Here is a 25,424-nt window from a genome sequence, read left to right as displayed (position 1 = left end):
AGGAGTGACCTGCTTGGCAAGTGCAAGGCTTAAGGGCTACCAACACGGCGTCCTTCCTTCCTGTGGCTACTGCTTGTGTATGAGGTTTCCTTGACAACAGTGGAAGCTTTGGATAGGAAAATAAACAAGTTCCGTAGGAGGTCCCCTGAATGTTTGGCTGCATTGGTTTCCGCAGCTTTGCAATGGATTAGGTTTCCTCGTGGGTAGTGGGGTTAGATCCCAGAAGAAAATTGAAGTAAACACAACAGCGTATAACTGTTAGCGTAGCATGGAGCATCATTTTGAGCCTCATATGAATGAACTATAGTGCTTCATTTTTTTTTGTACACGTGCTTACTAAATTGCTGTTTGAAAATTTAATCTGTCGTGTGTGGTTAAGTATTCATGCTGGAAAATTGCTGGAATGACTCAGATTCGGTAGACTTTGCCCAGAAAATGCCAAATTAAATTCGGGAGGTGACATGACTTAGCGGCTGTCAACGCCGCTAAGTCATGGCAACGCCTCTTGCAAGCTAATATGGCCAGCGCATTTAATGTTGTTGCGTCTCGACAAATAGGTTATTACAGTTTGGATGTTTTTTTTTTGTTTTTTTTTTTTGGCCTGCCTATCATTTTCCTTCTGACCGAAACAGGTACACTTTTATGGATTGCATAACACCATCACATCTACTTGTAAAGTTTTGGAGTTCATGACCTTATCAGGCCCCCTTGGAGCAAGCCTTTTCCTCACTGCCTATCCCGCAGTGTTTAAGTCACTGTTGGGGGAAAAAAAAAATGATGGGGCGGATATGTTAATTTTCATAGGCAATTAATGCTGAACACCCCAGAAGCCATTTAAGTTTCTTGGCTTATTAATTATGCACTTTGTACATACTAAAATATCCTCCTATGTTAAAAAAAAAATCAGCTCATTAGTATCTCCAAAATATTGGTCGTTTTTCTTGTGAAGACCTTTAAATAGGACAAGCGGGTGTTGAAAAAGTAAGCTAAGTTCTCATTTTTTGCATTTATTTTTGTTGCTTTTTATCATTATTTAAATGTGCAGGTTAACTGTAATGAGGTTCTTAAGACAAACACACACATACACACACGCACACACACACTAACACAAAAAATGTGCATTGGCTCACTATGTCAATGTTAATGACCAGGCTCGTATCCAACTTTCATCAAACTCTTGACTGACTTTCTCAGCATTTCTCCCAAAGCAGACCATATTCAAACTGGTCTTGAAAGCAGAGGTAAATGAAAGCAGGCACAATAAACAGTGTCAGCCTTAAACATTGTCATAATACAAAGTATTAATGTTACGGTGTAATAGTCCATCCAGAGCCTTTCGGAACTCTGGACAGATCTCATCCACCCCCTGGGCTTTGCCACCAAGAAGGAGCTTTTTAACCACCTCGGTGACTTCAGACCAAAATAACGTAGAGCCCGCCTCAGAGTCCCCAGACTGCTTCCTCAAAGGAAGGCGTGTTAGTGGAGTTGAGGAGGTCTTTGAAGTATTCTGCCCACCGACTCACAACGTCTCAAGTCGAGGTCAGCAGCGCCCCATCCCAACTATACACAATCTAAATGGCGCACTGCTTCCCCCTCCTGAGATGTCAGTTGGTGAACGAGAATTTCCTCGAAGCCGTCTGGAAGTCTGCTTTCATGGTTCGGGGGTTGCCGCCACGACAGGCACCGACCATCTTACGGCCACAACTCCAATCGGCCGCCTCAACAATAGAGTAGCGGAACATGGTCCACTTTGACTCACTGAGTCCACTGTCCTTGAGTCCAATGTCCACTGCCTTCTCGGGGATGTGGGAAAAGATCTGCCGGAGGTGGGAGTTGAAACTCCTTCTGACAAGGGATTCTGACAGATGCTCCCAACAACCGCTTACAATACGTTTGGGTCTGCCGGTTCGCAAAGGCAACCTACCACGCCATCGGACCCAACTTACCACCAGGTGGTGATCAGTTGACACCTTCAGTCACTCGAGTGTCCAAAACCTGCGGCCGCAAATCAGATGATACAACCAGAAAGTCAATCATCTAACCGCCAAGGGTGTCCTGGTGTCAATTCCACATATGCAGACCGTGATAATTGAACATGGTCTTCATTATGTTTTTTTATTAGTACCAGAGCCCAGCCGTTGTGTGGAGTCCGGAGTCTGAATTTTTCTGCCTCACACACCGGCTTGGGCTCCTTCCCTGCAAGAGAGTTGAAATTCCATATCTTAGCTTCTATCGCTGATCGATGGTCCGATCTCCGGCCTTTGGCCACCGGCCCCTTTAGCTCTTCCCATAGGTGGTGAGCCCATGGGAAGGGGGACCCACGTTGCCTATTCAAGTTGGGATCGGGCGGGCCCCGTGGTTGAAGGGGTAAGGGAAAACGCCATCCAATGTTTTTATTCATCATCAGCGTTGTTGATGAATAATAGTTGTCTCCTACTGTATAGTTTGAGAGAAATTTTGAGAACAAATCCCTGTTTAGAACAAATCTATTCAATGCAAAAAAAAAAGTAATTTATTTCCCGTAACTTAATCGGAAAAAAACACCCCTCCGTGAGTCGTCACCTTACCGTGGTGGAGGGGTTTGTGTGTCCCAATGATCCTAGAAGCTAAGTTGTCTGGGGCTTTATGCCCCTGGCAGGGTCACCCATGGCAAACAGGTTCTAGGTGAGGGGCCAGACAAAGCACGGCTCAAAAGACCCCAATGACGACAAAAATAAATGGATCTAGGTTTCCCTTGCCCGGACGCGGGTCACCGGGGCCCCCCTCTGGAGCCAGGCCTGGAGGTGGGGCTCGTTGGCAGGCGCCTGGTGGCCGGGCTTACACCCATGGGCCCCGGCCGGGCACAGCCCGAAGAGGCAACGTGGGTCCCCCTTCCCATGGGCTCACCACCCATGAGAGGGGCCAAAGGGGTCGGGTGCAATGCGAGCTGGGCGGCAGCCAAAGGCGGGGACCCTGGCGGTCCGATCCTCGGCTGCAGAAGCTAGCTCTTGGGACATGGAATGTCACCTCTCTGGCAGGGAAGGAGCCCGAGCTGGTGTGTGAGGCAGAGAATTTCCGACTGGATATAGTCGGACTTGCCTCCACACACAGCCTGGGTTCTGGTACCAGTTCTCTCGAGAGGGGTTGGACTCTCTTCCACTCTGGAGTTGCTCACGGTGAGAGGCGCAGAGCAGGTGTGGGCATACTCATTGCCCCCCGGCTCAGTGCCTGTACATTGGGGTTCACACCGGTAGACGAGAGGGTTGCCTCCCTCCGCCTTCGGGTGGGTGGACGGGTCCTGACTGTTGTTTGTGCATATGCACCAAACAGCAGCTCAGCATACCCACCCTTTTTGGAGTCCTTGGAGGGTGTGCTGGAGAGTACTCCTGCTGGGGACTCCATTGTTCTGCTGGGGGACTTCAATGCTCACGTGGGCAATGACAGTGATACCTGGAGGGGCGTGATTGGGAGGAACGGCCCCCCCGATCAAAACCCGAGTGGTGTTTTGTTATTGGACTTCTGTGCTCGCCACGGATTGTCCATAACGAACACCTTGTTCAAACATAAGGGTGTCCATATGTGCACTTGGCACCAGGACACCCTAGGCCGCAGTTCGATGATCGACTTTGTAGTTGTATCATCGGATTTGCGGCCGCATGTTCTGGACACTCGGGTGAAGAGAGGGGCGGAGCTGTCAACTGATCACCACCTGGTGGTGAGTAGGCTCCGATGGTGGGGGAAGATGCCGGTTCGTCCTGGCAGACCCAAACGTATAGTGAGGGTTTGTTGGGAGCGTCTGGCGGAATCCCCTGTCAGAAGGAGTTTCAACTCCCACCTCCGACAGAGCTTTTCCCATGTTCCGGGGGAGACGGGGGACATTGAGTCCGAGTGGACCATGTTCCGTGCCTCTATTGTTGAGGCGGCCAATCTGAGTTGTGGCCGTAAGGTGGTTGGTGCCTGTCGTGGCGGCAATCCTCGTACTCGCTGGTGGACACCAGCAGTAAGGGATGCCGTCAAGCTGAAGAAGGAGTCCTATCGAGCCTTTATGGCCTGTGGGACCCCAGAGGCAGCTGACGGGTATCGACTGGCCAAGCGGACCGCGGCTTCGGTGGTCGCCGAGGCAAAAACCCGAGCGTGGGAAGAGTTCGGTGAGGCCATGGAAGCCGACTTCCGGACGGCTTCGAGGAAATTCTGGTCCACCATCCGACGTCTCAGGAGGGGGAAGCAGTGCACCACTAACACTGTGTACAGTGGGGATGGGGCGCTGCTGACTTCGACTCGGGACGTTGTGAACCGGTGGGCAGAGTACTTCGAAGACCTCCTCAACTCCACCAACACGCCTTCCTTTGAGGAAGCAGAGCCTGGGGACTCTGAGGTGGGCTCTCCTATCTCTGTGGTTGAAGTCACCGATGTGGTTAAAAAGCTCCTCGGTGGCAAGGCCCCAGGGGTGGATGAGATCCGCCCGGAGTTCCTCAAGGCTCTGGATGTTGTGGGGCTGTCCTGGTTGACACGCCTCTACAACATCGCGTGGTCAACAGGGAGAGTGCCTCTGGATTGGCAGACCGGGGTGGTAGTCCCTCTTTTTAAAAAGGGGGACCGGAGGGTGTGTTCCAACTACAGAGGGATCACACTCCTCAGCCTCCCTGGTAAGGTCTATTCAGGGGTGCTGGAGAGGAGGGTCCGTCAGGAAGTCGAGCCTCAGATTGAGGAGGAGCAGTGTGGTTTTCGTCCCGGCCGTGGAACAGTGGACCAGCTCTACACCCTTAGCAGGGTCCTTGAGGGTATGTGGGAATTCGCCCAACCAGTCTACATGTGTTTTGTGGACTTGGAGAAGGCGTTTGACCGTGTCCCTCGGGGAGTTCTGTGGGGGGTGCTTCGTGGGTATGGCGTACCGAACCCCCTGATACGGGCTGTTCGGTCACTATACCACCGATGTCAGAGTTTGGTTCGCATTGCCGGCAGTAAGTCGGAACCGTTTCCAGTGGGGGTAGGACTCCGCCAAGGCTGCCCTTTGTCGCCGATTCTGTTCATAACCTTTATGGACAGAATTTCTAGGCGCAGCCGAAGCGTTGAGGGAGTCTGTTTTGGGGGCCTCAGTATTACATCCCTGCTTTTTGCAGATGATGTGGTGCTGTTGGCTCCTTCAAACGGGGCTCTACAACTCTCACTGGAGCGTTTCGCAGCCGAGTGTGAAGCGGTTGGGATGAAAATCAGCACCTCCAAATCTGAAACCATGGTCCTCAGTCGGAAAAGGGTGGATTGCCCCCTCCGGGTCGGGGAGGAGATATTACCCCAAGTGGAGGAGTTTAAGTATCTTGGGGTCTTGTTCACGAGTGAGGGCAGGAGGGAGCGAGAGATCGACAGGCGGATCGGTGCAGCGTCTGCTGTGATGCGGACGTTGTATCGGTCTGTCGTGGTAAAGAAGGAGCTGAGCCAAAGGGCGAAGCTCTCAATTTACCGGTCGATCTACGTCCCAACCCTCATCTATGGCCACGAGCTATGGGTCGTGACCGAAAGAACGAGATCCCGGATACAAGCGGCCGAAATGAGTTTTCTCCGCAGGGTGTCCGGGCTCTCCCTTAGAGATAAGGTGAGGAGCTCGGTCATCCGGGAGGGGCTCAGAGTCGAGCCGCTTCTCCTCCACATCGAGAGGAGCCAGATGAGGTGGCTTGGGCATCTGATTCGGATGCCTCCTGAGCGCCTCCCTGGTGAGGTGTTCCGGGCATGTCCCACCGGGAGGAGACCCCGAGGAAGACCCAGGACACGCTGGAGAGACTACGTCACCCAGCTGGCTTGGGAACGCCTCGGAATCCCCCGGGGAGAGCTGGAAGAAGTAGCTAGGGAGAGGGAAGTCTGGGCTTCCCTGCTAAAGCTGTTGCCCCCGCGACCCGGCCCCGGATAAGCGGTAGATGATGGATGGATGGATGGATGGATAATCGGAAAAAAACATACAACTGTCAGACATCAATGTGTGATTATTGATACGTCTTACATGTCTGGCAGTGTCATCAGGTTGAATAAAGAAATGTGTTTCCTCAAATATATTTCCATTTCTACCACTAGTGAAGTTCAAATAGGCCACATGCGTCCTAAGATGCAAGATACTGTCTGCAATTATGCAACTAAACACCCGCTGCCTCGCTTAAGGAAATAACATAAGTAGAAGATGCCCTTGGATCACCGTAACAGTTGCTTAAAGCTCCATGGTATGCTTGGCTGTCATTGTTACTCTAGAGGTTGGAGTTTGTAGTTTTCACAACCCATTTGAAGGAAACATTCGTAGCCACTGCAGTCTGGCCTAACAATGACAAATCCCTGAGATGTGGCGCTTCCTTACAGATGACAATGACAAATACCCGAGGCTATTTTTTTCTTGATAAGTCTATTTTGGGACTTGTTCTAAACTCACCTCAGGAAAGTGAATCTCTTAAGGAAGTGGGTTCGTCACCCATGTGGATTTCATGTCTCAACTTACGTAAGAGGTGACAGTCAAGTCGTGTTACATGGAATAACTCAGTCCAAAGTGATGTGTGACGCCTTTTTTGGGTGTTTCCACATCTCCCACAAAAGGTAGTTGTTTAAAAATAAAATTAAATACAAATCGCACAACTCATCATCCAGTTGCTTGGCAGTCACCAACGCCTGCAGTTGTACTGTTGTATTCATTTCCCTCTATTGGTTGTATAAAGATTATCCATGACCTCACAGGTGTGTCACAAAGCCGACAGATAAATTATTGGGAGAAGTGAGTGCGGGCTCATAAACTGTGAAATTGATTCATAATGGACTTTTTGATTCGTATAAACAGTTTAATATGTGTGAAAGAAAAAAAAATCCATCTGGCATACACACCATCTGCGGTCTGACATCATTGGAAGACAACCTGATCGTGTCAGTTGATTAAATATGACACTAATCTTTTTTTTTCTTTTCAGTTTGATCCTATCAAGATTTTATCTGCAATCTTCTGTGACGTCTACACAGTTAACACCATAATACCGGAAATAAAGTATGATGAAACGACAGTACATTCACATTTTAACCATTTAGATATATGATATATACTGTATTGTGAATCTTTCGAGCTCATTGCTGCCGATACACATTTATATTCTCAGCCCCTCATCATGGTACTCTTATCACATCTTTCTGTAACAAAAAATGCAACCAGGCTTCTTTTTTGGGGGGGGGGGGTATGAGGGGGTGACTTTTTCCTCCGTGTCTCACTCCAGTGGTCCAAAAGGTCACAGAGTCCTGTTTACCTCCGTGAGAATCCATAATGCATGCTTTGTATCATTTACTTAAGGGACTCCCTCTGCCACTCATAACTTGCTCGGCCCGATGTGACAGCGAAGCCAGAGGAGAGAGAAAATAACCAACTGTCACGACGCTCCTTGGGAAATACTGTGCATACATATTGTGCACACGTACCTGTATGCATGTACAAGTGGCCCGAATGAAGCACACTTCATGTCTGGTTCAGGTTCTCTGCAAACATTTGTTTAGGACTCAAGTCGTTGTTCATCAAGCCACGGTTGAAGCAACTTGTGTGGAGGTAACATGTCAATTATACACACAATTTGCAAAATTCGCAGCATTTTGCTTCCAGGCGCATTTTTAGAAATAGGCAGATCAAAAAACATTTAGTTAATTTAAGATATCCTTTATTTGTCCCAAACTGGGGAAATTTACACTCTACAGCAGCAAGATTGTGTGTAGAAAGAAGAAAGAAGAAAAAAAATAAACACCGTTCAATTGAGTTTCACAGGCAAATTAAATTTCCATAATGTATCCCCCTTAAGAAACCATCCGTTAACATTTCATTCTTTAGGCAACATTTACCGCTTGCATTTACATTGACATTTAATGATTACATGAGGCGGTTGGGTGGCTTGCACTTATTTTCGACAAAAATCTAGACATTTATAGCGATTAAAAAAAAAGTATCTTCTATTTGAGTTATCAAAGCAAACGCGGTCTTTACATAATCCGTGCCGTCAATTACAAATAGCAACAGCTAAGGCATCAGCAGTAAATAGAAGAATCATTCAGTCATATTTAATTATCAGTAGAATAAGTAGGGCAGAAAATGAGGCTAGATGGCCATCCAAAGTCATCATATGGACAAATCGAGGGTTGCCTCAGCATGCAACCTGAGCACGAGGTGCCGGACCCTCATTGGCCTGCAATTGTGTGTGTATGTGTGTGTATGCCCGCGCATGCATATGCTTCATTCTCTGAGCAGGCGGCATGTATGTGTACGCATGTGCGTGTTTGTGAATGTGTGTGCCCATGTGTCAGGGGACCTTGGCACCTGCTGATGAAGAAATCAAGTCAGACAATCCCCCCATGGTCACAAGCTGCCCTTACACCCCACGCTTCCTTCTTAGCAGTCTGTTACATTGGCCTCGGCAATCATTGCACAGAGTGGGATGATAAATCTGAGTACAAAACACACACACACACACAGTAAGACTCACCTCTAGATAGACATTTCTTGACGTGGCTGTCCATTAAATGCAGATGTTATCGGTTCTTATCAACCCCCGAACACTTCAGACAAGGCCCGTTATGCCTTTGAGGTGCTGTTCAAATACATCTATCATTCTGGCAGCAGAAATCACTCAAGGTGATTACAGGACGGCAAGCCATAGTCATTCCTAGATCTGCAGCATTTACAGCCTTAAATGAAATGCCAGCGGTTTGGAGGGCTGAACCCGTCTGTAATACATTGATAACGTGCTATTTATAAGCAAAAAGGCAACAGGAAAAAAAAAAACACTTCAAATCAATGTGAAGTGAAAATCAGTCTTGTAAATTTGGCACAAATTAGACAAGAGTGTTGTGATTGTGAACTACCCTGCTAAATTCAAATGATTAAAAACAAGTTTAAAAATCAAGCTCAGCTCTCAAATGCTGTAGGGGTCATCAGTGAATGGTTTTGCGTTCCACTTTGAAGGTTTCGCTTGACTTCAATCGACAAATACTTTTGCCTGGTTGATTCACGCGAGCATAAAACTCTTAAAACGATTGCCATTCAGAACCTATACTTTTAACCATAAAACAAATCAAACTATAAAAGGCGAGAGGAGACCGTGTCTATAGAGCGGGACCATCTGTTTTATGGTACAGCATCTGCTTTGAGACCGCAGCATTAAATGTAAATTGTTCCTCGGCGTTTGGGAACACCGCTAAGAGCGAGCAGAGCTTGGCCGCATGCAGCTTTTTCAAAATGAAGAGCTCAAGTTGATCGCTGCGAGTGGCGCTCAGAAGTCGTTCCTCCCCGACTCTATTTTAGTATATATTAGTACATTATCTCCGTGAGTCACCAAGTCAGCCACAAAATGCTTCTTTTGCCCTCCTGGGAGTTAAGATCAGGGGATGTCGTTAACATTGGTCACCTGTGGGCTTGTGAAGCCCTTTGAGACTGTTTGTGATGAAGGGCTATTTAAATGAATGTGCGACTTGAGATGAAATGGCAGACTGGCGGAATGGCGACGATTCTCTTATCATCCCTGTGAATCAGCTTTCGTTGAGTGAGTGCGGGGATGACACTGCTGACTTCAAACTTTTTGGAGCCACGGCACACCACTAGCTAAAAATGTGAAGAACACCGATTATTTTAACAATTAACGTGTTATATTGTTACTATAACCCTTTTTTAAACATTGAAGAAAGACGTTATAACAGCTTGAATTGGAATCAAATGAACACAAAGAAAAAAATATTTTATAATCTTTCATTTTTCGTGTTTCACTGTCGTCCTGCCTTCATGCGGTACAAATTTGTTTGTCTCTAGTGGTTGAAACACAAGGCATTTGGCTAGCTGTTGCTGCTCCCTAGTGGTATGGAAGAGTACTTCACGATTACTTTCTGGGCGATAGACCGCACAGGCACACAAACTGAATATTTTCCCATCATGGCACACCTGACAATGTCTCGCACAGGGTTTGAAAAACACTGGTTTAGGCAACGATGTAGAACAGGGAAAAGGAACTCCGGTTCCTCAAAAGCCGTTTCCTGCCTTTTTTATATCCCGCCCTACTTCAACGCACCTGATTCAAACGATCATCTCATCGGCAAGCTCTGTAGAAACCTGAAATGATCATGATCAAATGAATCAGGTGTGTTGGAATAGGGACAGATATAAAAAAGGCAGGATATGGCTCGTGAGTCATTTCTGCCAAAGTAGGAGTTATATGCTCCCTCTTACGAGTACCAGTCAAGAGGCGAGCAGCGGCATTCTGTACCAGCTGAAGGCGCTTGATGGAGGACTGGCTGACTCCAAAGTACAGGGCGTTGCAGTAATCGAGCCGGGATGTGACAAAGGCATGAATTACTGTCTCAAAGTGTTCATGTGAGAGGAAAGGTTTTATTTTGGCCAGCTGTCTAAGGTGAAAGAAGCTGGATTTAACATTCATTTTAGAATTATTTTTAAGATCCTCCTCTTTGTTTTCAAATCTCTGAATAATCTCGCGCCACCTTACCTCTCTGAGCTCATACGCCCCTACACCCCTGCCCGGCGCCTCAGGTCTGTGGACCAGTCTTTGCTAGACGTACCAAGAACTAAACTGAGGCTCAGAGGGGATCGAGCCTTTTCTGTTGCTGGTCCATCTCTCTGGAATGACCTCCCACTGAACATTCGGCAAGCCTCCTCGCTGCCCATCTTTAAATCCCTCCTCAAAACTCACTTGTATTCTTTGGCGTTTGACTCAGCATGACTTAGATTTGCTATTGGTTTTACTGCTTGGTGCTTTCTACCGCCTTATTACTTATTACTTATTACTGATTCGTCTTACTGTTTATTGTATATGTTAAATCGCTCCATGTACAGCACTTTGTATGCAGCGATGGCTGTTTGAAAGTGCTCTATAAATACTGTTGACTTGACTTGACTTGGCTGACCGGTCATGTCTTCCGATGATGAAGTGTTTTTCAAGTAGAAAGTAGGAAGCAGGAGTTTAGTTCAGAGAAAATGCCATTTTCATGGAGTATTTAAATGAAATGTACACGATGTGTGCGTGTGCGCGTGCTTCAGCTCTTAAGTTCTAACTGCAAAATTCTGAGGCTCAGCTGTGTCACCCATCTCTGGGTGCGTGTACCAGCAAAGTGGAGAGGAAAGGCTCAATAAATCGCTTTGTATGGCTAATTTACTCGGCTCATTAAATATTGAGGCACATGTGTGATTGCCAATAGTGGCTGCGCTGGTCTTTGTTATGCCTCGCAGCCTACAAAATGGAAGTACTCTGAGAGGAGAAAACAGCACAAAATGCAAAGAGCCTTTTCACGGCAGCAATTTGTGCTTGACGAGCGTACAAATCAGTGAAAGCGGTTTCAAGGTTTATTACAAGTGCAAATGACTTTAACTTAAGTGATTTTTTTTTTATTCAGTGTGAGTAAAAAGATTTAAAAAAGGGCACTGCGCAATTATATTAGGCCATTAAGTGTTATTTTAGCAAGACGATGCCGTTTTAATAAAGACTCCCAAGTCTCTTTATTAAAAAAACTGTAATAAAGGCTACCAGTATTTAATGTGATTTCCACTTACACTCTACTTTTGTCACCGACTCAAATATTTTCATCCATTTCTGTCGCACTTTGGACAAAAGGCAATGTACACCATACACCAATTACAGCTATAGTAATAGCATGCAGTCAAACTTTGGCTGTCTTAAAATGTTTATTATTTGGGGCAGGCAATTAAGTACAATCTAGTAAGAAATTACGCTTCTACATTTTGACATCTTAACTGAGACACAAGTGCAGCGTCTGATAGAGGAGTTGTCAAATCATTTTGGCGTTCCACTTCCATTGTCACCCAGGATTTAAAAAAAAAAAAAGTATGTCACTGTTAGAAGTAAAACAAACACAATTCACCCCTCGCATATTTTTGAGAAGTCCGTATGGTGACGATGAAGTAAAGTTTGGCCCACTCTGTTCTTTATTCTACCATGCCAAGCATTTGTGTTATCAAGAGTTATATAATGTTTGTGAAGTAAGAACATGTACACAGCTGCGCGCTTTTCTGTCACCAACTTGAAGATTTTGAACAAGTCCCTCGAAATACCCATCAGCTTCCCTCCATGGGGGAATGCGCAGCGCTGAGGTTAAGCATTGGAGCCCATTGTTCTGTACTCGTCTTGCCCTCGGATGCTTGAATGTGGCGGTAGTACGAAGGACTATGGATATATATATATAATACGAACATCTCGACATTCCTCTACCCCAATTGAGGAACTCAATGCCCCGGCGCATCCTCTCAAATGGCCACTTTAGCTTTTGTTGAATTGTGCTCCAGTGCAATCTCGGCCATTGTCAGATGCAGTTTAGAGGCTATTTCTTAATGGTGCAGCAATCGCTCTCTGTCCTGTTTTCCCCTCTTCCAGTTTCTCCGTTCTTTATTGGGTTCCGACGTGCTCTCCCGTCTTTGAAGACTTCCTCCCATGCTGCCTCAAGGACAGGGAGTGCCTGTAAAACAACTACATAGGCAAAACGAAACCACTTAAGATGATGATGTTAAGCATTTACATTAATGTCAATTTTGTTTCCGTCATGCCTGTCTGTTTTTTTGTTCCACCACCAGCTGGAGTGGAGGCCGTTTCCCTCCATCAGGCACACCCGTTCAACGCCTCATTTGTATTCTCGGTGTAACTTTACCTTGTCGTTTGGAAGCGCTATTTGTTTATGCCTTCTTTTTTTTCCTAGCTCCTTGTGACTGGTGATTTCTGTTTGTACTTTGTTGCTTCTGAGTTTCACTCTCGGCTCGGGCCCTCCTGTAAATTCAGCTGCCAAGGCTCCAGTGGTATAAAGATGGATGAAGCAAACCAAAACGGCATCACCTAGCAATGGTGGGAACCAGTTTTGAGGTTGAATTAAAGAGGTAAGATTTAGCGCTTGTTGGAAACGAGTCACCAACAATATCAAATATGACCTGATGATGATGAAGTGTTCCGGTATACTCTGACATGTGATTCCTCTTTGTGTCATTCCGTGTTCATTCTCTGGGTTAGCAACGCTATTTATTAGTTGTGCCCAGTCTGTTTCAATTTCATTTCATTCCTCCTTAATGGTTCTTTTTTGTCATTTTAAAATACAGTTTTCATTAATGAAAAGCGGGACGCAAACGACATAATGTAGATTTATTAGCGTCATTCAACGTCATTTGTACGTCTGGAGGCCTCCCATTGTCCGAACTCAAGAAAAGAAATACCACTATATGAAGAAATGCAACATTTTCCATCTATCACGGACCCGAACGAATACTATCTGAATTTTATGAGGTAGAAGAGTGCTGGAAAGTTCCAATCTGAAGAAGGCTTTCAAGATCTGATGAACGCCCGCACTGTTTATATGCTCCGTGCAGAGTCTTTGACCATCTCGGTGCACGGCCGCAATCGAACGTGTCGCCACTATATCTGGCCCGGATAACAAGCACTGAGCTGTCAGACAGTGTCTAACCCTCCGAGGATAGCTTCGTGTCGGGCCCTCATCTTGCTGATGGACAACTATTGGCCAAGAGAGAGAGAAAGAAGGAGACAGAGAGAAGAGAGACTGTGGATAGGGAAAAGAAGCTCACAGGTTAATAAAGTCTGAGTCACTGATTGACAAAGTGTGAGTGAGAGAACCACTTTTTTTGGCCAGATCACAGCAAAGCAAGCTTTATCGGCTGGCAAGCTCATCACATTGTATCCATCCATTTTCCGAACCGCTTGATCCTCACTAGGGTCGCGGAAGGTGCTGGAGCCTATCCCTAGCCGTCTAAGGGCAGTAGGCGGGGGACACCCTGAATCGGTTGCCAGCCAATCGCAGGGCACACAGAGACGAACAACCATCCACGCACACACTTACACCTAGGGACAATTTAGAGCGTCCAATCAGCCTGCCATGCGTTTTTGGAATGTGGGAGGAAACCGGAGCACCCGGAGAAAACCCACGCAGGCCCGGAGAGAACATGCAAACTCCACACAGGGAGGCCGGAGCTGGAATCGAACCCGGTACCTCTGCGCTGTGAAGCCGACATGCTAACCACTGGGCTACCGGGCCACCCATCACATTGTATGAATTAGGCTATTTGAATCAGGTGTGCTAGAACAGAGAGACATCCAAAACAGGCTGGATAGGGTCTCTCGAGGACCAGACATGGGAGCCCCTGGTCTCGCGGGTTTGGCTCTCGCACTTCCACGGCCTGCATTTGATCTCTGGTCAGGGAACCGCTAGTCTGGTTTGATTTTCTTTCATATTTGCAAGACTAACATTCACCACCAGAGGATCATATTGCATATTGTCATTTGAGCGATTTAATGGGTGCCAAAGAGATACAATAAACAACTGTGGATCCTTTTTCTGTCAATCACGGCAAAACGTCTGCCCCATCCAAAACGGTTGCTCGTTCTGATACTATCCTAACTGGCCCCATTTCAGAGCGCAATAGAACCGAAACCAAAGGTGGACATCGTCAATCCGGTGACTCCGTCAGCGAGTTGCCTTTAGTGTTTGAGGCCGGCCCCTTCCATCAGACTCATCGGTGACAGCCAAATGGCATCGAGAGCGGACACGCAGGTGCCGCATACTTGACAGGTAGCCAAATCCAGGAAAAATACTAAATAAAACAATGTTGTATACTTTGTAGCTTTAAAGCCACAGACCTGTGATGTGGAAATGACATTCTCGTACCCCGACGAGGGATGGACGTGGGTCGGCTTGAAACACTGACTGAAAAAAATGACGCAATGCCCACCTCGTCGTATGTGTGACCCCGCAGTCTTACCTGGTTTCAACTGGTAAATGTAAAAGGGTGCATACAAATAGGAAGATGCGCTAAAGACTCCTAATCCACCAAGCTAGTTTGTGTACATGTGCCTTTTGATTTGTTGTTTGGTATGTACCCCATCTCTCATTCATATACCAGATAGAATTGGTTTGATCTATCAACTGCACAACCCCAGTGAAGAAAAGTATGGACTTCTATTTAAGTGGGAGGTAACATCAAGCGAATTGGAAAATGGGGGTCCCAGGGTGTCATCATCCCCATATAAACAAACATAGATAGTTACATCCCAAAAGTTGTTTACTGACCGACAAAAACAGTCTCCTAACTTTCCTGATTTAAAACCTGAGTAAAATTGCAGCATCGGACCACAATTTGTATCCTCAGAGGTACTATTTGTCTTCAATCCAAAATCAATAGTTGGCAGTCTATTATTACCATCAAAAAGTTCAGATGTAGATCCCTTCTGGGAGAAACAAGGTTATGTGAACCTGTCTTGCATAAAAAAAGTTCTTTTTTTGGAGAGTGGACTTGTGCCAGCAGACATGAATAAACTCTCAATCGAGCGTTGTGTGACTTCAAGTTGCGTCGTAGCACGCCAGCGACTGATGAAAGGTTCAGATAACCCCCGAAATTGTATGGGAGTAATTTGCCAACTAAAATGAATAAAAAGTGGGTATGTATACAAATGTTCATCACCTTTTTGACTGGAGGAATGTCGGCGCCATTTGACTGTCGTTGCTGGACAGTCCCGGGGCGCTTGTGTCTTGCGCCTGTAATGGGCAGCATTTTTCACAGCCCCGCTTTGTTCAGCGGAGAGATCGGTGCTGTTGAACGGTCTGCAGCTGGATGGATGTAGGGCTTGAGGAGCCGAGGATGAGAAGAAAAGAGCGTTGGCGCGGAGTGCCGATGCGGATTTGGAGCTGGGAGTCGCGGCTTGGAGTTTGAAGCGGATTACGTGGGACAGGAGAAGTGAACTAATCTCTTTTCGTCAATGGATGCTACAGCTTTGTGTTTGCTTTCAAAACTTAGCTTGTAGCAGACGTGTGCACATTTTCAGCATGACGTCTCTGATCCACTGGAGAAAGGACACTTTGATCCTCTCCTCTTTCATCTAGAACTGCTTCAGACAACAAAGTGTATGCAGAAAATTGGTGAAGATTGAACGACTGTCTGTGTCCTATGTGTTGTCTTGTGTTATTTTTGTTATTTTGACTTCAAAATGGCGCCGCGAGAGTGGCTGCCTTTCCAGCAGCTCCTATATTTTGTTGTTCTACTTCTTACTTTCATAACTTTGCTGCTGTGAATTGGGAATTTCTCCATTGTGAGACTAATAAAGGTTTTTTCTTCTTCTTCTTCTTCTTTATAATTAACATCTAACTATCCACACCCGCATTCACACTTCATCACAAAAATCTAGAGTCTTAAATTAACTAAGCGTGGGCGTTTCTGTCCTCATCGTCATGTGTAAAATTCTTGGACGAAAAACTGGGTTGCTCTTAAACCGTAGATTTTTGCTTGTCCAACGGCGTAGAGCAGAGAAATCAAGATAATGCATTAGTGATGGTTTCATTGTAAGAAAGAGCTTATTTCCCAGATGAGCGTATTTCCATTTGTGTCAGTGGCCCACTCTCAGCATTGTGAAAAGAAAATCAAACAGGTTTCCCTTTATTCCCCTGCCTTTTTTTTTGGTGAAGTGACTCTTTATTGAAGAGCTGATAGAAGTAACCACACTTTTATTTTTTTACAAGAGTGAGGAAGTATTCGTCTTCTGTTGTATAGCACAGTAATCCATACACACGTATACACTACACACATATAAAGTATATATCATATCCATATATTTATACACTGTGTTGCGAATTATTATGCAAGTTTTCTCTGATTTGTATAAATCCTTTATGCATCCTTAAGCAAAGGGTCAATGAACGTAGGAGGCAGTAGCAAAAGGTTGTGAGGCAGTTAACATCGAAACAACAACTCTTGACATCCTGAAAAAAAAAACAAATCAAGCAGAAACAGATTAAAAAGTCACAAGTTGAAGGGATGCCTGACTTGAGAAGCTGCTCTCAAATAAGAGGTCCTATGTTAAAATGTATCTTGACCGGTTAATACGTTTTTAATTGAAAGAAAAAAGCAAAATGACGCACTTAGATGGAACTAACATCAGCCCTATGAGCAGCTCTACTCCCGTCTCGGCATAAGGTGTCCTCTCATAATAATGTTGAAACATGTGATGAGAGAGGATTCAGGAGGAATAAAATCTGACATTTTAAGTTTGAGCTTTGCCTGCCCCATTTCAAAAAGCACATACGGACTTAAATTACTTTAATCGTGAATCTGACACGCCACGTAGATTTAAAGCACCCTGCTTGCCTTTCGAGGTATGAGCAGCTGATTAAAAAAAAAAAAATAGGTAGGTGGGAGGTATGTACAGAGGTGACCCAACCCTAATTCTTTGAACTTTGTGCCCATATCGGCTCAAGAAACCACATCTCAACATTCACCTCCACCCCTCCTAAAAAAACACCCCCTCCCAAAAGAGTAATAACTAAATAAATAAGTGCCAGGTGTAATCAGAGGCAGCAAAAGCACCGCAGGGATGGCCCAATGTCATCTAAATGCAGATGATATTCATGATCAGTCCACACTGCTGCTTTCACTGACCCGTTGTCATTTATTTTTCCCTCCGTTTGCCACCGCCGTGATCTCGTCAATAGTGGTGAGAAGTAACAAAGTACAAATATTTTGTTATTGTACTTCAATGGATTATTTGCAGGTATACAATACAATGCAATACAATACATGCTGATTTATATAGCGCTTTCACAACAGCGGCAGCTGTAACAAAGCGCTTTACAAAACAGTTAACATAAAGTAAAATAATAAACACAACACATAACATAAAACACGGACAGTCGTGCAGTCCTAACCACTTTTCCTTCACACGCTTTGTTGTTTGAAGCAGTTTGAGATGAAAGAGGAGAGAATCAAAGTGTCCTTTAACCAGTGGATCAGAGACGTCATGCTCAAAATGTGCACACGTCGGCTACAAGCTAAGTTTCAAAGTCAACAAGAAGCTGTAGCATCCATTGACGAAAAAAGAGATTTGTTCACTTCTCCTGTCCCATGGAAATCCATTTCAATTCCAAGCGGCGACTCACGGTTCCAAATACGCATCGGCGCTCTTCGCCAACGCTATTCTCTCCTCATCCTCAACTTCAGCGGCCATCAATCCAGCCGCACCAACGCCAACTGTCCAACAGCGCTGACATAGCCACTGAACAAATTGGGGTTGTGAAAAATGCTGCCCATTACTGGCGCAAAAAACACAAGCGCCCCAGGTCTGTCCAGCACCGACAGTCAATGGCGCCGACATTCCTACCAATCAAAATCTGTGCTGGTACAGGCGTGCTGCCGAGAAGGCGCAACCACCAAGCACAGATACTGCTCCTTTGACGAATGTCGTGGCCAAAAAACGCTGAAAACAGTCCATATCAGGTCCACACAATGAAACAACAAACAACATGTGACAAAACAAAAGACAAAAACAGCAAAAAAAGAACAAAACAAACAAAAAAGCAAGGCTCTTGAAGAGCACTTGCCAAAGGCTGCCTACTCGGGCGCCATCTTGGGGAAAAAAAAAATTCACATATATATATATATATGCACATAACTAAGGTTATGTGCTTCACCTTAGTGTTTATTTTGTTTGCCGCGTTTCAGCCTTATACCCTGCATTTGAAAACATTTTAATGCAGTTTTACCGTGAAAAAGTGGAGAAATCAGAAATGAATTTGGTGAGTCCCACAGCCTGGGACAGACGACAGATGACAAACTCTGCCATGGTAAAGAGATTTTGATCCCCAATCGGCCTGAAGTACAATTCGAAGTGGTCTCCCTGGCGCGGTAGCTCACATTTGAGCCTGAACTCCAAAGATCCTGCTGTGGCATTTGAATTAGAAGAATGCGCAAAAAAAAAACTCCTTTCAGCTGTTATCCTGCCTTCCTCTTCCTAATTATCGGCAAAGACACGGCTTTCCGTGACATATTACAGAGCCGCTGCCTACTTCTCGTCATGAGCAGTAGGAAAAGACACGAGGCGACTTCCCGTTCGGTAAGTTGTCAACCAGTGCCAAATATGGGTAAACTTGCGTCCATCCCACAGAAAACAGAGGGGAGTGTGCAGGCGCCTTCATCTTTTCTCTCCTTTGTCACAGCATGTAGGCTCGTTTGAGCGCATTTCTTCAGAAGTTTCCACAGCACCTTTCGCATGCAAGGTGACAGTCAAAGTCACTTTTTATCAATCAAAAAGTGGATCTACGTCACACGCTGCTACCTTTCCATAATTTAACACACCTTGAAAAGAAGAGAAGCTATGAATATCAATTCCGCACGCCACAATATGAAAGACGCACATGCGTGCACGCGAGTCTACATTGTCATTATCCACGGTGAGAACGGTCTCCTTAATATTTTTGCATGCTGCCGGGCCGGCATTTAGCAGCCACGCAACATTCGATCGCCAAAAATGCTGTGTGGAGAAATGAAGAAGAGAAACGATAAGGTGGGAAAAGGGCTTCAGAGACAAAATAAAGACGGAGTGTGGAAAGCCAGGCAGGTGGGGGGAGGGGGGGTGCAGGCTGGCAGATTTATGTTTTTCCACAGGCAGTAAAACATCAAATTGGACTTGTGTCTAACTTGGAAACAAGTGGCTGGAGAGAGGTGAAGGACTTTTGCAAGAAACGACAGTTGTATATAGCGGTGTTATATCAGCGCTGTTCAATGACAAGGCTCGATGTCATATTTCAGAATCTGAATCAGAATCATCTTTATTGGCCAAGTATGTAGAAGCACACAAGGAATTTGTCTGCGGGAGTACAGACTACACTAGTATTATCAATAACAAGCTACTCGTATGTTTTTGGAATGTGGGAGGAAACCACAGTACCCGGAGAATATCCACACAGGCACGGGGAGAACATGAAAACCCCACAAAGGAAGGAAAGCCGCAGCCGGAATCGAAACCTGCACCGAGTGGATAGGCTTCACTACACCCGCGGCCCTTGTGAGGGTAAGCGAATTCGAAAATAAGACAAATATTAAAGCGAGCGAAAATGTCTTTCCAGCTCAATCTTTTTACCCAAGCATTGTTATGAACCAACGTTACTGTCACTCCAGCCACACCCACGATGACCTCGCGCACTAAGACACGCACACGCACGCACACACACACACACACACACACACACACACACACACACACACACACACACACACACACACACACACACACACACACACACACACACACACACACACGTTATGGCACATGGATGATGGATATTGGTCAGGATTGGCTTAGTCCACCTTAATCCAAGTATGACTGGCCTGCCTCTTTAATAATAGCAGTCTTACCTGAGCCTTATTGAGTGCACAGCAGGTCTTTGCAGCTTCATCCTTGTTATTTTTATCCCCGCTCTGCGCTGCTATAACCTTCACAATTATAGTGCACTGCTTCGGACAGGAAATGGGTGGTCACCTCAAGTGGATAAGAAAAGGCCTCCAAGGGTCACTTCCACTTTATTAGGAATTTATAGGATTTTTTTTTTTTCGCATAGAATGAAGTGTGTGTTTGTGGTGAGCTTTATCATTTCCATTCATCAATTGTGTACAATCCCCAATGCATTGCAAAATTGCTTTATGATTCGTGTTATGAAAGAATATTTGAAACCCCCTTGAAAGAAAAAAAAAGTCAAACTGAGCTCTCATGTTAAAAAAGTAATGTGCAAGAGTTTAAAGTAAGTTGCATCATGATGAGAAAAGGGTCATACTGTCATAAGGGCACCCGTTTGACAAATTCTATTCATTAAAATTAAATAAATTATAATCATAATGTGACTGGAATATTTTTTTTTATTAAAAAAAATGTTAAAACATTGTAGTATAAAAATACATTTTATTTTGGGGTAAAATTATTTAAAAGATACGCAAATGCAAAAAAATGCTTTTTGAATTTTTATGGCTTTTAGTTGTCAATGTTTTTTTGCAAGCAAGTCATAACATGAGAAAAAGAGTAACATTACAAAAATGTGAGTTTACAAAAACTGAAGAATATTTTTTTAACTGTAAAAAGTCATAATAGTATGTAGGTGATAGTCTTTCAATTATAAGTAATTCTTTTAAAAATAATCGATAAATCGAGCGCAAATACAGAACATTATCATTTAAAATTTGCATTTTTGTCATCTGCTTAGGAAGTGTGCAGTCCTATGTGGCCCCCCGACTAGGTAGATGAAAAATGTTGGCCCCTCATCATCATTTGAGTTGCCCGTCCCGATTCTAAGGCCACATTTGTGTTGTGACTTTTAGCCATGACAGAAAGATGTCCGCTGCTGTTATCGACATCTCAAGACTCTGCACCTCCAATTCCCTCCATTTCCATGTCTGATGCGCAATTTTCCAGATTGGTAAATGCATCAGGGGACTCATAAGAACGCGCGGCGACTGGAGTGAGAGTTCAGCCGCAAAGCAATAACTGGCTCGGGGATGCAGATTGCTTGTGGCTCACCAACAGCACGCAGCCACCGCAGCTGGGAATTACTCTCGTTCCCCAAGTTATATGCGGTCAGGATGCAAAAAGGTCCATTTTTGTGGTCACGCACATGTGCAAAGTGAGGGACTAAAGCGTAGGCAGATGCATACTCAAAAATGTGTCTCCCTCGTGATGTTGGACATGTCTAAAAAAAAATGATTGAAGAACAACTGATGGGAAGTCTGCACGTCCCTCCGGTGTGCTTGGATGTCCAATTGTGTGGCACTGTCTGCGTAATGATTGCAAATGGCGTGTCAGCGGTCACACTCTGAAGCCCTGATGATCGCTTGGATATACATATTGACCTCCATCGACTTTTTATTGATGTCTCTGTTCTCTCATGCATTTCCTCCAGCGCTTTGGAACATCACACAGGAGCAACTATTTCAAAGTTGGGTGACACCTAAAGTAAAGTCATTTTTCATACACAGATGAACAAAAAAAATGTTGGGGGGATTTATGCAAATAAAACTAATTCAAAGTACACATTGAAATTAAAAATAAAAGTAGAATGTTCAGAAATAATAATCATGTTTTCTGAACTAAAATGTTGCCAATACTCTTTTCCTGTAGGAAAATGACTTTTTTTGGCATTAAGTTAAGCTTGACTTTTGTAAAATTACAAAATGGATACTTAAAGAAATATAAATTACTATGTCTTTATAAATACATTCCAGCTAATTAAAAAAAGCAGGATTTTGTTTTTGTAAAATGCAAAATGCTCTTAAATAAAATGAAAAATAAATAAATAAATAAAAATAATAAAATAAAGACTTTTTTTTGTTTAGTTGAGTCTTATCTGGAAACAATCGTTAAGCCTACAAAAAAAATTCTCAAATGTCTACAACTTTTTTCTCATGAAATTCTGAATTTATTCATAAAAAATGATTCTTTCTAACTCTTATATACTTAGAGACAAGTTGCGCTAAAGTTCACTTTAATTTCATGAGGCTTTTTTTCCTCCTCAGATTCAATTTTATATCTGAGGTTTAGAGGGCGGCCCGGTAGTCCAGTGGTTAGCACGTCGGCTTCACAGTGCAGAGGTACCGGGTTCGATTCCAGCTCCGGCCTCCCTTTGTGGAGTTTGCATGTTCTCCGTGGGTTTTCTCCGGGTGCTCCGGTTTCCTCCCACATTCCAAAAACATGCGTGGCAGGCTGATTGAACACTCTAAATTGTCCCTAGGTGTGAGTGTGAGTGCGAATGGTTGTTCGTTTCTGTGTGCCCTGCGATTGGCTGGCAACCGATTCAGGGTGTCCCCCGCCTACTGCCCGGAGACGGCTGGGATGGGCTCCAGCACCCCCCGCGACCCTAGTGAGGATCAAGCGGTACGGAAGATGAATGAATGAATGAATGAGATTTAGATTTTTTTTCTGATAACACTTTTATTCTAAAAGAAATAACAAAAAAAAAGGCATTTATCTTTTAAAAAAAAGGTTTTCTTCACATTGCAGCTGTTTTCTATTTGTTAACATGTGTCTTAAAAACTCAGAAAATGAAGACTTGATTCATAATATAATATTTTACTTTAGTCTGGGACTTTTTGTTGTTCAAATAAGAAAGATTTGCATCTTCACAACTTTTCTTGATAAACTATAGCTTTGTCTTGTCAAAATACAACTTGACCCCCGCCCCCCCAAAAAAGGACTTCTCGTAACATTACAACTTAATCACCATAAAAATGACATGACAGCAGACGCTATCAATAGCACTCCCACATTTACACATTTATTAGCACTCTCCTTAGTTTGTAAGGTGGAGGCAGGGATTACATTTAGATTTTATATGCACATGTAAATGGTTTAAAAGTTTAATCATAAAGTGCATTACTATATTTTTCAATACCAATTACTTTTTAAAGTTTGTACAATCAATGGGATCAGTTGCAATGCATATATGTGAATGATAAAAGTAAATTGCACATTTGTTGAAGGAAATGTAAGGTGCTTCATGATATGTTTTGTAAAAGATATGTTTATTAAATTTCAACATTTTCCAAATGTTCTTGTGCTTCTTTATACCAAAAGAGAGGAAAGACATATTGGTTTGGTTGTTTATAGTTATAGTTGTTTATGGTATCATTTTAATGGTCCGGCCCACTTGACATCTACCAAGGCGGTATGTGGCCCACCATGTAAAATGAGTTTGACACCAGTGAGACCTGCCAAGTGGTATGATAGCATTGTTTTATACATGTCCTTGGCTAGGCCTTAGCTTCAAAATCAGTCCTTGGTCCTTGGAATTAGAGGCAAGTCCTTGGCCTTGCCTCGGAAAAATTTCCAAGTCCTTGGACTTGGCCTTGGCCTCGGAGTCAAGTCTTTGGCCTTGGCCTTGGTCTCGGGTTGCCAGTCCTTGGACACAACACTGCCGTCCGCGGAGTAAAGCTACCTTCTGCTACCGATGAAACAAAGGAGGTCAACTATCGCACGCTGGCAGATGAGAACAAGGCAAGAGGGAAGGCTTCTAAGGGGGAAAAGGTGAAATAGAAGAAGCGGAGTGGGGGGAAAAAAAGGTCATATCATCAAAGCAGTGTTCTACAAGTGTGGTACGGCCACAACTAGATGTTATGCACTGAAATTAATGTTCGAGCTGAGCATAATGGCTTGAATAAAATAAAATAATAATAATAATAATAATCCAGTGCAGTTCAATTGTATTTAACTTTTAAGATCAATACTGGAGGTTCCCCGCACAAGTCCGCCAACTCCTCTCAGCCAAAGCCCCGCAAGGTGATAAAAGCAGACACTGTGCAACCCACTTTCCCAAAGCATCTGCCCATTTGCAGGCATGGGTTTAATGTCAGACTCTATCATTCTTACGTTGAAAATGACCTTGGCATCGACGTACGCGCGCCACGAACTGATGCATGGCTCTTAAGAGCAAGAGGGAGAAAATGTGACTGCAAATCAATTCAAGTTTCCACACCGAGCCGTGTGACGGCCATTAGTAAAACAAAGTCACCTTCAAAATGAGCACAGACAGCCATTACTTCTCCGAGAGCTGCCTTATTGACATGCCGCTTGATTCTTGTCACGCTTGCTTGCCTTGCAACTTTTGGAAATTGGGCTCTCCATCGAGTTATGAGCACACCCTTGGACAACTCCATCAACTCACAGTAACACTCAAATTTTGCCATCGACTAACAAGATGAACACATACAAGATGTCGCAGCGGCCGTATGACGTCGCTACTTGAGTCAGCTTCACCTGTAATGTGTGAGGTTGCGCAAAGGGGCTTGTAGAAGCCAGCTGGTATAAATGTGCCCCTGAAAGACTGCTTTTTTCCTTTATAAAAGAGGACATTTTTCTTTTCTTTTTTAAATCTTCTTTTCAAAAAAGTTTTTTTTTGGATAAAACTAAAATGTTCATGATAAAATGAGACATTGTTCTCAAACGCAATTTTTTTTCCGTCAAAAGCGTGGGGGGGTTCACATTTTACTGTGTTCACATCCGTGTTAATAGGATGTTTAGTCCTCCTTGTAATGTAAAAAAATGTTTTTACATTTAGGCTCATACCTTAAAAAATTACGATTTTTACGATCATAATATTGATCAAATAAAATATTAAACAAAAATACTTTTTGTTAATTGGATGGACTTTTGTGAAAAAAAGATATCTGTGTTTGCATGAATGTAAAACGTTTTTTCCTGATAGAATGCAACATTGACGATTAAAATATAACTTTCCATCTTGGAAAAAATAAATACCACTGAAAAGAAATGATCATCGAACTCACTTGTTCATATTTGACCTCTGCCTTTCGCAATGTAGAGTTTATGTAATGTGTGCTTTTGGCCCTGAAAGATCATTAAGGTGCTCATGTGGTGGCTATGAAACATCATGCGAGGCTTGAATGAAGTTCAGTATGACACCCACCCACGAGCTCTTAAGGGAAACAACTTGACCTTACCATCCTTTTTATAGATGAAGCAGGCACCCTTTCTGGCACATATTCCCTTATTACAAAGCAGGTAGAGATACTGTATACAGTATGCTGCAAGGCACCATATAATTCCAGTGGAACTGTAAATAATTAGGACTCATATACCCGATGGCAAGTTCGACATTATTTTCTTTATTAACTC

The sequence above is a fragment of the Hippocampus zosterae genome, chromosome 4 (genome assembly GCF_025434085.1).
Source record: "Hippocampus zosterae strain Florida chromosome 4, ASM2543408v3, whole genome shotgun sequence".
In the NCBI taxonomy this organism is placed as follows: Eukaryota; Metazoa; Chordata; class Actinopteri; order Syngnathiformes; family Syngnathidae; genus Hippocampus; species Hippocampus zosterae.
Note: the sequence above shows the minus strand (reverse complement) of the source record.